Source organism: Ornithodoros turicata, chromosome 2 (assembly GCF_037126465.1).
Source record: "Ornithodoros turicata isolate Travis chromosome 2, ASM3712646v1, whole genome shotgun sequence".
Lineage (NCBI taxonomy): Eukaryota > Metazoa > Arthropoda > Arachnida > Ixodida > Argasidae > Ornithodoros > Ornithodoros turicata.
This window is the reverse complement of record NC_088202.1, coordinates 50250582-50266649: the sequence shown is the minus strand read 5'-3', so window position 1 is coordinate 50266649 and position 16068 is coordinate 50250582.

Genomic DNA, 16068 nt, shown 5'->3' with positions numbered 1-16068 from the left:
GTAACAGCCATAACGTACACGCGTTTGCTCTTTATAACAACCTCAACGATGTTAGTTCTCCTAACAGCTGTCAAGTTTTTCGTTTTTAAGATCCTATACCCTTACCACGTGACGTTGCACACAAATCTGGGCTCCCCGTGTTGTTATTTCTTGTTTGTCTTCTCTTGTAGTCTCTTCTGCGCTGAGCGATTTCCTAAACCTGTGGTAGCGCACGGCCTTGAACGTAGGCTTCGCCGCAACGTGCTCGTGCGGCGATGTAAGGCTCCTTTACAGGTTCAAAATTTGGAACCCGAATGGAACCTTGAAGATGCCACTATTCATGCCCCAAAAATTGCTCAAAAGTTTTGTCCTGGCAGAGGCAAGATGCCATTAGAGAACGAATGCAAAGCGCTGCCAGCAGAATATGTAGCACGCGCTTTTCGTTCCAGAATACACAGGCTCTATGGGAGCTGTTTTAGGTGAAGCCTGCTTTACGTTTTGTCCCTAATTCTTGGGCATGAACATTTTCTTGTGCAAAGTAGTACATGTCGTCTTAAGCTGTCGTTGGTCTATTTTCTGCCGTTCATTTTAGTTCTTTCTTGTATTTGCATCCTTCCTTCATCATTTTCACATAACGTTCCACGTGCAGTGGTGTAGGGTACGCAACTCCGCGCTGAAAGACCCCATCTCATCGTCATCATTTATTGTTGTTGTTGTTGTGCCGTTCACTCCGACCACACCTTTATTTTATGTTTTGTTTGATTGCTCAGACTTTAGCAGATACCAACAGACTTCGTAAGAGCCATAATGTACTCACGTTTGCTCTTTATAACAACCTCAACGATATTAGTTCTCCTAACAGCTGTCGAGTTTTTAGTTTTTTATATCCCATACCCTTACCACGTGATGTTACACACAAACCTTTGCTCCCCGTATTGTTATTTCTTGTTTGTCTTCTCCTGTAGTCTCTTCTGCGATGAGCCATTTCCCAAACCTGTGGTTGCGCGTGGCCTTGAACGTAGGCTTCGCCGCAACGTGCTCGAGCGGCGATGGAAGGCTCCTTTACAGGTTCAAAATTTGGAACTCGAATGGAACCTTGAAGATCCCACTATTCATGCCCAAAAAATAGCTCAAAAGTTTTGTCCTGGCAGAAGCAAGATGCCATTAGAGAACGAATGCAAAGCGCTGCGAGCAGAATATGTAGCACGCGTTTTTCGTTCCAGAATACATAGGCTCTATGGGGTCCGTTTTAGGTGAAGCCTGCTTTACGTTTTGTCCATAATTCTTGGGCATGGTTTGACTTGGACACCCCTCGTATATGACTGCGACAGCTTATATCTTGTTTCTCGTTGATCACTTGCAACCTCGATGTCTCTGACGGAATCGTGAACGGAGCCACCGCGATCGAAAAGCACAGCGACTTTGACGAAAAGGGTTTCGATGACACCGAAATAAAAATAAATCGTTGAAAATAAATCATGTAAAAATCCACTTTCAAAATAACCTCTCAAAAATAAGCTCTGTTAATATTTACGGTGGCCAATTCCGCTGGTAGATAAACACTTGACGAAATCCACTGTTCAAGATATATCTTTCAAAGGGTTGCAATCTTTGAAATGCAAAAAGGGGTAGAGTATCACCACTGGCGACGAAACACCCCATTCATCATCTCAAAGTAAAGTTGTTGTTCCAAAACAAATCCTATCTGAGTGGTGGTCGGCCGAAGTTCCCTACGTCCGCCTCGGAAAATAGTAGGCTGTCGCTCTTGGTGTGGGCCTTGTGGGAATTCGCCTAAGAATGAGACTATTTTGCTGTATCGATTGTGGTCGCCGATTACCTTCTATGAGAAGCCACCGGAAGTACGTCTTCTGGTTTAGCCTCGTTCACGGCTCAACACGGCTCAAAGGTGCATGTATACCGTGGATCACAGGGGTGACACACACCCGCCATTGTTGTAACTACCCTCAAGGGGGTGCTTTTGGCAAAACTGCCATATTGTCCTTGTCGCACGTCATAGAAAACGTCATTTTGAGGTCATGTGACTTTGTTTACATGTTGTTTTGCCGCTAACCGACATATACGACCGTCATAACGGGAAAAAAGTATTTTGCCAGCGTAAGCTATGCGGTACCTTCTACCGCCAACATGGTAGCCCATTTCCCGTAAGTTTAAGTACATCGCATCGGGCCGCAGTGAGTCTTAACGCGCGGTCGTCATCACATCTTTGGAAGTCGTCAACAGTACAAGGTCTTATGTGCAAAACTGCGCGTTTTACTGCGAGATTATCGGATAAAAATAATTGCCGTGACCGAAAAACATCCAAAACGTCGCGCAGAAACAACAACCGCATTGTTTTCAAACGGTTTGACCGCGGATCACGGGCGCCGCCATCTTTAATGTCACTGTGCCTCGACGGTTGCTGTGACGTGCGACCAGGACCTGTCCAGGATGCATTGCGTTCGCCCAGCACGCTTTCGTTTACAGAGCAATACATTGGATGCCACTCCTGTGCCGTGGATGCTTGTTAGTCCTGTATACATACGCGAATCGTCTTCTGTACTTTTAAACTGGATATTTCGACTCTTCCAGGTCTTATCAGAAGACACAGAATTAATAATGGTAGAAATATTCATTAAAAAAGTTCGGAATGTGTGTTGCGGTTAGAACAACATTGTGTTGCCCTTAAATTAACGAACGGCACATTCCTTCTCTAAGCCTTACTATGATTTATTTTAACAGTGTTCATCTTGAGAGCGTGGATTTTTCAGCTGGTCATTTCCGAAAGTGGGTTTTCACGGGCGTATTATTCAGGGTGGACTTTTCGACGTTTTATTTTTAATAATTTATTTCGGCGTACGCCCAGGGAGTTTGCCGATGCGCGTGTGGCTTCACGTCGAAGGAGGCGACGAGCACTTAAAAACAGCTCTGTCGCTGTCGTTAAATTGATGCTACTGTAAGTTGCATCATATCTGCCAATTTTATTCAATTACGTTTACTCACTGATTTCTCTCGAGCAAAAACTCGGTCAAACTTGAACGACACCAGCACATTCCAAAATTGCAATACTGCTGAGCGCACTAGAACACCGCTCCTGTATAGCTGGATGCGTCAATAGACCGCTCCATTCGCGAGCAGCTAGGTATGTAAGAAAGGAAGCTGTGTATTCGTGGATAAAAATATAGAAAACTGCTTCTACTTGGTTTAGACATTTAGTTTGCGTCATATCAGTGGAGTTTGCGTTGTATCTTCAGTGACTATTCTCCGCACAGCCGTGTTTCCCTCATGAAGAAAAAGGCTGAGCTTGCTTTGCTGTCTGAGCGTCGCAAGATCGCGTCTATTTTTTACAAGATTTTCCACAACAAGGCATTACACACAGATATGCTACAGTGTGCATATTACAGTTCTTCGCGCCTTGACCATCCTAATAAAATAATGAGGCCATTTTGCAAGCACGACTTTTGCCAGGAATCTTTCTTGCCTTGTTCAATACGACACTGGAATGATCTTGACCATGATATTGCAACCATTACTAATCCTGTTTCATTCAAAAAGAGAATTGTTGATTTAATGGGTGATTTGAGCGTTTAGTGTCCACAACGCTTTTTAAGTTATACTGTATAATGTTCATTGTTTGTTTGTTTGTTTGTTACTGTTAATATAAGTGTTTTTGCCTATAACTTATGTTTTGTAAGTTGCTACTAAGCAACCCACGACTCCGTCATGTTATGCCTACGCGCCTTTGACGTATAATAAATAAATAAATAAATAAATAAATAAATATCTCTTACGTCGTAGCAAAAAAGTTACTTACTGTCATTCGCCACACGAGGATCGCAGCATTCGCTGTACGGCAATGCGTACAGCGCTGCGATGAGGCTCAGTACGAAGCAGGTAGGACTCATAGCGAGTTGAATGGCTCGAACTTGGGCGACTTCTTTGCTCTGCTTCAGTATAGGTGTTTGACCACATAAGATTTCACCCTTAGATATACAGATACCAGACGGGAAAAGGTAAGGGCAATCGCATGTACATCCGTTCAGGTGCGACGGTGACTTATTGGAGCAATATTTCTTGCAACACCAAGGAATAGCTGCGTGTGACAAGTTAGTAGATTAAATACGCGTGAATTATCTTCTTCGATGGCATTACGTGCTAACTTGATTCCAGCGGACAGCGGCCTCAGTGAAGGTACGCAGCCTTCTCCTGTACAACGTGAGATTCATCTTCATTAATTGTATTGTTGCTGGAAATAATGTGTCCGGAATGGAACGCATTGTGTCTGCACTCGGTGCTGCATTGTTGTTTTAAATTAATATCCCTCTGGGGAGGAGATGTCAGAGAACCATGCAGGCAATTCACCTCAATTCAATTTACCTGCGTGCCCATGATGGTCTGTCACGTAGCAGGCGTGTTACTTCCGTAATCTTTTTTTCACTTGCGTGCTCTTAAATTGTTCAATGGCTACATGTTCAAGTGCCTTGACGGCGATCATCAACCAAAAAGACCACGTCAGTCTTAACACAAAGGTAGCTTCCGGCGTGATGAGACACCTTACAGGGGAGTGTATTTCATAACGTAATAGGAACAGGATTATACGATTACTAGGCATCATGAGATTTCTGGCTATAATGAAATGCTCGTTTTTTTTCTCCTAATGGCATCGCTAGTGTTCAACATGAAGGACAGGGTTGCCGACAAAAAGTTGAAAACACTTTTATGCGGAACTGTCAACGGTATCGCTACCATATCATCGTTATTGCGTGCCCTTGCGACAAGTTACCAATGAGCATAAAAGGATTATGCAAGGGAAAACAAGCGTACAACACAGGACAAGATTATGAATGAATGAATGATATTTTATTTTCACTTCAATTTGTGCTGGGAGCCGTGAAAAAAAGTCGCAGTAGCGACTGCTGAAGCCAATTTCGCAATGAAGCTCATTTCGAATGAAGCGTCCGAAACAGTTGTTATTCCCTTGTGTCATAGGAACCTAAGAAGGAAGATGTTTTGTTCAAACACGAGTTGGTACAAGGCCTAGCGGAGTTGGTTTTTCTTGTTACGATGGTCACAATCGTCACCAGGTCGTATTAGAAGCTCGCACACCAATATGCTGAGCAATGACCATATGCTTTCTCTATCACACTTACTATCGTGTCTTCTACAGACACCAGAAAAACGGTAATTTTGGGGTTTCTACGTAGAGACCACGCGAAAGCGCGGGGAATGACGTCGCATCACGTGGTTTCCCTCGTAGAAGCCACAAAAGTGGCGTCTGTTTTATGCTTCGCAGTTTCCTCCTTTTCCGGTCGTTTCCCCCTCCCCGCGTGCTCCTGCTTCCCCTCTCGCCCGTCGCAGGCTTGGAAGGGAGGCTTGCAGTCAACAGAATTTGTTTCAAAGGGGATTGAAGACTTTATTTCGGCAATGTTGTAAAATTGTGGCAGTGATACAGTGAATATTGACTAGACTTGCAAACTATGCAAAATACCCTGTTCAGAGACTCAGACAAAATAGAAATGAATAAGAACCACACATAGTCAAAATATCACAGATTGCACAAAACGGCGCGGCTCGACGCCGCTGCTGCGAACCTATTTGCAAGCTTGAAACTCGCTACGAAACAAGTTTCGCTGGGATGCAGACCTGTTTGTTGCTCGGGGCATATGATCACCATATTTCAGCGGCTCTACATCTCTTTGTGGGGGCTGTTGATATGGCAGTTGTCACTGGTTGTGCAGAGTTTCCTCCATGCTTCCCATCCTGGCCTCGATTCGGAATTCTGTTTCAAGGCATAACTGTGACAAAGTAAACGACGACAAAGACGCATTATAAAGTGGATAGGAACAACATTAAGTGTAATAAAAGTCGCTATCGACAACAGTGAAAGGGTACGAACTATAGCTTATACTAAAACGATGATAGGTGAGGCAGCGAGGAGAGAAAAATGGTACATTGGTACCAGAGCAGTACCAAGTATGTAGGAGGAGAGATCAAAGAGGTATCTTACTGAATGCGGCTGAGATCAACACGCCAGTCAGGCCGAGCTTTCCATGACGAACGAATAACTGAAATCAACTCGTCTCGCATGCAAGGCGAACAACGCGGCCACTTGTATTACGAGCTTGCACATGTTTGACAGGTGAGTGTCAGCATTGGACGCATGTTCCTGGTAACACTTGTGCCGTGTACCGGCTAACCCAAAGAACACACGCGGTCCTCAGGACGTCCCCACAGTGTCATCGTGTCTTCGTCCTTGGAGGTTATCCTCAGGACGTCCTGAGATTAACACTCTCAGACTGTCCGTGAAGAGTCATTCCAGTACGTCCTGTGCCCGTACCTGTGGGTAGCTAGCGAGACGAGAAATATTACTTTGTTCAGTTTACCTGTTCAGACTTTCTAAACACATTTGTTTTCTTTTTGGGCCGATCCTGGGACCTGATTGATATTTTTCTGAAATAAAGGGTGGTCCAGGGTAAAATTCTCTGCATCTAAAAAGGATGACTGTCTATGATAAATGGAGCGCATTACTTGTGGAATGGAGAGAAACGCGCGATTCTGTCCCACTGCTTTTGACTTTCAAAGCTCCTACCTGAACGTCTCAAACCAAAAGGAGTAAGAAACACCGACTTTGCATTGATGTGGACCTAATACTTCAAAATACGGAGGATCGCGTTATAAGCAGTAAACAGTGTCTGTTTTGGCTTCGGAAGAGAATTATAGTACCTCTCGGAGTGGGTTTCTCGGACTCCGTGCCCCTGACAAGATTTTTTTGTGTCTTTTATATTTCTCTCTGCTTTCTTTTTAAACCGCTGCACTGGTTGTCGGTTATGAATTGTACTAGAAACAAAAGCGAGATTGTATTGCGGAAGTTAATCAAGATGTATGGAAAAAGAGAAGTTATCAGGACTGCGTCTGGTTTCGTATAAATTATACGCAGAAAAATGAGGTACAGGTGGGTGCAGGTGAAGTCGTCCTCACAAGGTCCTGCGAGTGTTCCAGGTTGACACCCTGAGGATGTGCAGATGACATGACCGGGAGTCCCACTTTAACACGGAGGTAACACTGGGAGGACCAGTTGATAACTTCCTGAGGATGTCATCGTCGTCCGGGGTTGACATCCTGGGGACGATCGCAGGACGTTTCTGTGTTGTTGGGGAATATCTGTCAGTCTTCGGTATGAATCGCACGGACATTTCCTCCAGGCGGCACGCTGAACACCAGTGAAGTCTTCGTTGGTGACGTCCACACCCACTGCGGCCAGCTGAGACAGATAATGGTTACTCAAACCACGATCGAAACGAGCCTCCGAAAGACAAAAACATCCTGTGCCATACACAAACGTTAGCGCTCGTAAAGTCCACGTTTAGAGGCAATTCTAACAGAGCTACAAACCGGGTACAGCTGATAACACATTAGCGTCTCTCAAATACCTTCACTACTCAACTTCTCAAGCATCACCACATAACTTTCGTTGACGTTCTGTCACGACCGCCATGACACTTCCATTCGCTCCTGCACCTTCCAAATGCTCGTTAGAAGCGTGGGGAAGTAACAGGTAGCCACTACAATAGTAGTGCTGCTAGCATAGTTATAGCAATAAAATTTAGTAAACGGAGGTGTCTTACCTGTCAAAGAATCCCAGAATCAGCAAAGCGGGGAAACGCTGGCGGCAAGGCATCGAAGAAGAGGTGTGACCAGTGCCGCGCCACCAACATATCTGGCCCCGTCGCATAGTTCACGTGACTCCGGTCCTCGACGCCAGTCAGGTGATCACTCCGAGCGCATAGAAACCACGGCAAAAATTTAGACAACACGAAATAGACGTTACGACGTCCGATTCCTGGTCACGTGATAAACGTGTCTTCTACACGGCGTACGCGCAAAAAAAAAAAAAAAAGCAAGACAATTTTTTTTGTATTTTCTTTTCTCCCGGGTCACGTGGGCATCTGTCGTCTAAAACTTCGGCCTTAAGCGTGAATCTAGAAGACACGGCAGCTCTTGACGGCACGATAGAAGACCTATTTCTAAGAGTGACATGCGCGTTGGTAAAATGAGGTATCAAACAATTTCACACAAACTGTGCTGTTGTGACGGTTGTGTGATGTTCTTCAGAGCTGCGCTTCTCCCTCATATGTGTGAGAGCGTAAGCGACGAAGGTAAGCATAAAGTTTTTAATGAAAAAGTTTTAAGTTTTAAGGAAAAAAAATACTGTAGATTTCTTCATGAAGAAACAGCCCGCATATAGGGATCATCTGATACCCTCGGAACACAAAGCTTATAACGATCGCAACTCGTGCCCCTCGCGCGGTTCCGGCCTTTGTTTATTCAACAATATTTGAAAAATATTTGCTCTCGAGTTGTGTTCCAGATAAGCTTGCACAATTTCCACGCTCAAGGAGTAGTTTGAGTGTCACGCCGAGACGCATACTGATGTTGTTGAATGTATTCCACTGTATGTGGTTTTTCAGGGTTCACTCACTGCTTTGTAATGCACTTTGCCTGTACTACGTAACCTAAATAAAACAGTGCCTTTTCAAAATTGTCTTATTATTCTTCTTTTGTTTATTATTCTAAAGATCAGTTTCTCAAATGAGGCTTTCGTCGCACAATCGATTAATTGTGTAGGAAATCCAGCGAACAGGTAAGGAAGTATGAAGGCAAGTGCCTCAGGACGAGAGCCTCGGACATTGCGAACAGAGACTGTTCTTCTTCTGGGAACCATCCTCGTTATTGGCCTGACATTTATAGGGTTAAGGATGACGTGCTAAAGGTTCCGTCGTCAAAGGTTATCCCTGCATGAACCTTGTCATGCCTAACCCTTTAAATCAGGGTGTCGAACCGAACCCGAACCGAAAACCGTACTCGAACCGTTATTTTTGCCGGAACCGAACCCGAACCCGAACCGAAAATTCCATGACACCGTTGAACCGGAACCGGAGCAGAACCGTATGGGAAATACGGGTTAAAGCCTCCCGGTCAACTTCAACCCTTCCGTGGGTGCTCTAATAGCCAAAAGCCGTTCCCTATTGTCAAACAAGAATGACTCGGACACAAGAGATGTGACTTACATGGTTTAATCTCTGCCGCCAAAGCACACAGCTATCTACAACGACCGTCACAGCCCGATTCTCCTCTGTCCCGTTGTTTTCCCCCACGTCCCTTCTCCTCCTGGGGTCCTCCCTTGACCTTGGGGACTTGCGGTCGCCCAAGGCCAATACGGAGTGCTAGCCTCCTACGAGGGTGCCATGGAGGACCCCACACCTCCCCCCACCTAAGGCCCGGTCTTGGGGTCCAGGAACTTGAGGAGATCTTCGTCCAGGGACGCAGGGCTCGGCGACGAGTCGACCGCCATACGGTCTTGGCCCGTGGTCACAGGCACAACTGCGGGATCAGCCGGCTGTGGCACTAGGATGGGCGCTGTCCCTCTGGGGTCCGTCCCGGCGATGAGGTCCGGGCGGAAGGCCCGGAGGATTTCGACGGCGGCTGCGACGGCCAGGTCCGCGGTGACCGCAGCAGGTGCCACAGGCCCCTCAGGTGCGGGTGCTGCCGGCGTGGCGTCCGGGATACACTGCGTGGCTCCAGCGAGGGCAGCGACGGCGCTAGCGTGGCGGGGACCTCTACCTCTGACGTGTGTAGGCTGGTCGATCACCAGGCCCCCGCACGTGGTGCACAGACGCGCAGCCTCCTCGTCGCTGTAGACCGCGGCCGGCTCGCTGGGGTAGCGGTCTTGAAGAGTCATCCCCCGGAAGGTGGCAGCCACGCTGTCCGGATCTGCACCCTTTAGTGGCCTGGGCTGGTGGCGCCACCGCGAGTGGGACACGAAGCTGGCCGTCGTGTCCCCAACCTGCGCCGTCCAAGTTGCTGCCGACCGGCGCTGAGGAGTAGCGGGCTGGACTGGTCGCTCCAGCACCCGTCGGTCCCATGCGCTGCCCCGTCTACTCCCGGAACGGGAGCGGGGAGCACCATCCTTTGGTCGTGCTCTGCTGCCAAGAAACCTGCAAGCAGTTGTGCGGAAGCACGGCATGGTTAACGAACGCGCAAATTGCATGCATGCGACCGCTGTCCCGCTTCTCGTGCTCCGCCGCGGGTGGAACAAGCCGTCCTAGCACGCCGCGTCGGGTGTGAACGCCCCGAGTTCTGTTTCGGCTCTCTGGACACATCGTCGCCCTCAGAGTCAGCCCCCTGATCGCGTTCATGGTAGCGCTTTAAATCACCAACACGAACGGGACCAGCCTCCTCCCCCGTTTCCACACGGCGGATTCGATATGTCAGGCGGGATACCCGGGATACTACCCGAAATGGCCCCTCCCAACGCTGAGCCAACGATGCTGCAAAACCCATCGCAGCATTGCTCAGTGGATGCGTTCGCCTTAGGACCAAATCCCCGACCTCGTACGACAGGGCACGATGCCCCTTATCGTACTGAAGCGCCTGATCAGTGCGAGCGATGTCTAGGCTGTCTCTTGCGCAAGTCAACGCGTCCGAAAGCCGACGTCGCAACTCGCCCGCGTACTTCGACAGGCTACGAGCAATCGGCGTGGTCTGTCTCAGCACGTTCTCCATCGGAAAACTAATGTCTTTCCCGAAGTTCAGGTACGCAGGAGAAAACCGTGTCGGCCGGTCCCATATCCGTTCCGACACCAGCTTCCTAAGCGGGAATAGCTCCACCCACTTAGAGAAATGATCAGTGACCACCAACAGGTACTGGTTCCCGCGTGAACTTCTCGGAAATGGTCCCATCACGTCGCACGCTATGATATGCCAAGGGTAGCTACTAACTACCGGTTGCAACATGCCAGGAGGCTTACCACCTCGAGGCTTTGCCTTCTGACATACCAGGCAGCTACGGGTAAAGCGCATAACATCCTGCCTCATACCCGGCCAAGTCACAACACGACATAAGTTATGATAAGTCTTGCTGCCGCTGCCGTGACCCGCCAGAGCTGAGTCATGGAAGTACCGCATAAATACCTTTCGCAGTCTCCTTGGAACCACAACCTTGAAAGGGGAAACACTCTCGTCCTCCTCGTCTAAGCCGGGTACGTATCGCAGCAAGAGCCCGTCATCACTCAACAAGTATGAGTCCAGGCAGCCATCAAAATCCCTGTCAACGTTCCCGGTGTCAGCTGCACTATTGTCCGCCAGCTTTCCAGACACCCGTTGACATACCCCGTCTGATTTCTGTGCCTCTAAGAGCTCTTCCCTGCTTACGACCGTTCCCCAAGCCGAGGAGTTACCCGCGGGATTCGAACCAATCGCCGCCACGAGATGTCCCCTCTCAGTCTGGCTTCTACAACCATTCCGGAGACTTACACACTTACCTGTGTTACCAGTCTCTCTTTCACCCTCCTCGCTTACCGCAAGAGAGTCTGCTCGGCCCCCATGTACGGACTGTACGACCGGGCCAGCATCATACTCATCTCTGGGCATAGCTCTGCCCTCCCACTCAGATTCCTTCTGTGCATCAGAACAGCGGGAACCCAGTGGCGCACGAGACAATGCATCAGCCGCCTTGTTCGTGCTAACCTTCAGGTACTGTACCTGATACGAATAACCCTGGAGCGCTAACGCCCAGCGTGCTAACCTGCCAGCCGGTTTCTTCAACCGCTGCAGCCATGCGAGTGCCTGGTGGTCCGTCTGAATGGTGAAAGTCGTCCCATCCAGATACATGTCAAACTTTTTCAATCCGAACATCACCGCCAAGCACTCCTTCTCCGTAACGGAATAATTCCCTTCCGCCGGGGCGAGTGTACGACTTGCAAAAGCGAGAGGGCATAAGTCTCCCTCATGCTCTTGCAGTAGCACTGCTCCAACCCCGTAATCACTCGCGTCCGTCTGCATCACGAACGGCTTGTTCAAGTCCGGCAACCACCATCTAGCTGTATCCGCTATTGCTTGTGTTAAAGAGGAAAATGCCTCCTCCTGCCTAGGACCCCAAGACCACTGCATATTCTTCCGCAGCAGCTCGTAAAGTGGCTTAGCCAGAGTCGCACATCGCGGAATGAACTGGCGATAAAAGCCAACCATTCCTAAGAACCTCTGCAAGCTCTTGATGTCATGCGGACGAGGATAATCGATTACAGCTCTCAACTTTTCCTCGTTCGGACTCAGTGTGCCACGATCCACTACAAACCCTAGGAGATCCACCTTAGGGGATGCACTCTGAACCTTCCCCGGATTAATTGTCAACCCGGCGTCCCTCATTCTACTCAGAACAGTACGCAAGTGAATGAGGTGCTCCCTGAACGACCTAGAAAATACCACCACATCGTCCATGTAAGCCATGGCATAATTGAACTTCGCGTCACCCAGCACGACGTCCATTAGCCTCTGAAAACTAGCGGGCGAATTGGATAATCCAAACGGGAGCCTCGTAAATTCAAACAAGCCTCTATGACAAGTGAATGCCGTCTTTTGGACATCCTCCGCCGCTACCGGTATCTGTAGGAAACCCCGACTACAGTCCAAGATTGTGAACACGCTGGCATTCCCCAGCGCGTACATGATTGACTCGATAGACGGAAACGGATATGCATCCCTCACCGTTAGGGCGTTCAGCTGGCGATAATCCACACACAGCCTTGCCGTCCCATCCTTTTTCGGAGCTAACACCACCGGAAAAGCCCAGGGGCTCTGCGACCGCCTAACCGCACCTGTCGCAACCATCTCCTCTAGCGCCGCGTCAAGAATCTCCCTCTTACGCGCGCTAAGAGGCCTCGGATTACACCTCCAGGGCCTTGACGTACCAGTATCAATCCGATGCTCTAAAACATCAGTCGTCCCTGGCCTCTCAGTGAACATCTCGGAAAACGGGAGCAAAACGTCAGCAAGCTTGGCGCGCTCTGCCCCTCCGCCCCCGAAAGATGCAACCACCCTCTCGATTACCTGTGGCGCATTCCCCACAGTGAGCACAGCCTCTCCGCTGTTCGGCTCATACGATTGGGTGCCCACGCGACTGGTTAAGTTACCAGCCGGCGGCGGAACCGCGAAAGGAATCAACGGACTCAATGGACCGCCGCACCGATACCCATTCGCTTTTAAATCGAGAATCAGTCCTTCTCGGACAATGAAATCCCGCCCCAAAATAATTGGAGTGGACAAACCCGACAGATAAACAAACCGCTGTCGGCATCGCCTTCCGCTGAAGCACAATGAAAGTCTCACAGCGCCTCCAGCATTCGTCACACCCGAAGCTAACCGCATGGGAATGTTGACCTTCCTGACGCGAACATTTCGTTCGCGGCAATCTGCGTATACGGCGTCCCCGATTAGCGAGAGCGTGGCGCCGGTATCCACCAAGCCCATGTACTCTTTACCAGCTATCGTTACGCCTATGTACGGCGCAGAAACGGGGACGGATCCCTGTACTCTGCAAGCTAATGGGGCCAACGCTAACCCGTCCTCGGCAAAATCTTGCGGCGAGGTACGAGACATACACCCCAAGCTTTCACCTGTCGCCGACGACGGATCAGGGCTAACCCCAACTCCCGCCGCCGGCTCTACTCGTTTCGCTGCGCTAAGCGAGAACTCCGCTGGCGGTGGGGACAGTTGCGCTTGTAATGACCCAACTCATTACACCCATAACACCTGGGCTGCGCGCGCCCGTGGTCCGCCAGTGGCAATCTGCTACTGGGGACTTTCCTGACCGGCTGTGTCTGCCGGCTCTGTACCCTTCGGGCAGGGAGACAATTCCTCTCCCCACGCGGACCGTCGTGAGAGTTTTCACAAAATCCCGCACGACGCCTCTGCTCGAAGGAAAAAGGATCCAGCGCCCGAGGCAAAGCGAAATCGTTCGCTCTCCCTCCCGTACGCCCGGCATCCGCCAACATGGATGCCACCTCCCTTCCCCTCGGAGCAGAATCCCGTACTCCACCCCACGCACATCCCGGTTCAACCGACTCTTCGGGTCGCGGCGGTGGACGGTACTGCAACTCAGACAAAAGATCTGCCTGAATTACACGAGCCTCTCGTGCAAGCACATCGAGAGAGTCAAACGTCCTTCCCCGTAGATAAGGGCGAAAACTAGGGTGGCTCTGCCGTATGACACGAGAGACCTTTTCCTGCTCACTAGCCCCGGGGTCGGCATTACTATAGAGCTCCTGAATCGCCCTCACGAACTCTATTAGGCTTTCATCGGCATGCTGGGTACGACGAACTAATTCCTCGCGCACCCGCATCGCGTAATCCGGGGGCAAAAACTCCTCCTCGAATCGCTGCCTGAAGTCTGCCATCGAACTGCGACGCTATCTGATAGGTCTCCAGTTCCAACAGGAAATCTGTGACCGACTTCCCGTCAGAATAGCCCGAGTACGTAGGGACAGCCATACTCGGATGGGGCCTCGGGGGAAAAGAGGAATGCGAGCTCGTTTGCACCACATTCATCTGTTGTGTCAGCGCGGCAACAAGGTTTGTCACCTGCAGCAAGACATTAGCAGTATCTGCCGCCATCGTCTGGGGAGGAAGAGGCGGCGAATTTTCAACAGCTCCTGCGCTAGTTCCGGCGATGGCGCCGTCCCCGCTTTGTTCTCCCGCGACCTCGGGGTCAACCCGATTATCGCCTGCCGCTGCATCGTCGCGGTCACCGGTGGACCGTGTAAATACCATCTCGCAAGTGATTAACACCCGCGAACCCCCAAAATCCTATCAGGGCCCCCAAACGGTGCGATCGGAGCCACTCCTGGATGACAAACAAAGGAACGGCCAAAACGTTGGGCGCCAAATATGGGAAATACGGGTTAAAGCCTCCCGGTCAACTTCAACCCTTCCGTGGGTGCTCTAATAGCCAAAAGCCGTTCCCTATTGTCAAACAAGAATGACTCGGACACAAGAGATGTGACTTACATGGTTTAATATCTGTCGCCAAAGCACACAACTATCTACAACGACCGTCACAGCCCTATTCTCCTCTGTCCCGTTGTTTTCCCCCACGTCCCTTCTCCTCCTGGGGTCCTCCCTTGACCTTGGGGACTTGCGGTCGCCCAAGGCCAATACGGAGTGCTAGCCTCCTACGAGGGTGCCATGGAGGACCCCACAACCGTAAAAAATAATAGCGGTAAGCGGTTCGCACCAAAACAATTAGGACATAAAAGAAGTCAGCATAAGAGTTCCTCTCTATCCACGAACGAAGTCACATTGGTATCATCATCACGCGCCTATATCATGGATTTCAGAAATTTTCACCTAGCAGTCAGACGACGACGTATAGTAAGTATACTTTCAGCGTCTTTTTAACATGTTGAAGCGCAGTTGTCCTTGTGAGCGCCGCGGCTAGCGCCCCACGCACTCGGTGCGGCGTCTACTCTTCAGAGACGAGGTGCCACGCGGACGAATGAAACAGGAATATAGTAGGCCAGTTACGTAGCTCTACAGGACGAATATGTGATCAAATAAGCGCAAAAGATTTCCCTTTACACGTGAGCAGTACAAATTAAACAAGTCAGAAACATGAGAAGTGGAGAAGGAGCGTACGCAGAACGGTGCCTGTTCGGTGGATTGGTCGTGGTTTGAAAAGTAAATGTGGTTCTGCTTATTGGTAGTGCAGTTGTGTCATGAGACATTGCCTTTGTGTTTTGGCTTAACTAGTACACTGCTGTGAGCTGGGACAGAGTAAGGCTGGCAGGCTTATTTCCGACATGCTTCAGTACGGTTTCAGATCGATTCACGCTGCGAAGGCAGTGTGCCGGCAAGTACTGTCGTCTACGTTACGCTGTCCATCTCATTAGGCTTCCTTGAAGTGTATCTTGCTCGCACTGTGCGTGTGAAAAAAGAGATTTTGGGAACAAAAAGTAGCAGGACTACACCGCTTGTACAGCGTGGACTGTATTTGCAATAAGTGTTCATCCATTTCTCATTTCTCTCGCTGGAGGGCTACCTCACCGCTAGAGACGTCAATGCAGACAACAGCAGTAAGCTATTAGCCACGCATTTCCTGATAAAAGCAGTTTTATGGAACATATAAAACGGAAGCGTTGAACCGGTCCGTGAACCGGTTGGGGCTAAGAACCGGTTAGCGAACCGGTTCGATTTTCGGCGTGGCCAAACCGGAACTGAACCGGAACGAAATCAAAAGACAACGCGAACCCGAACTCGAAC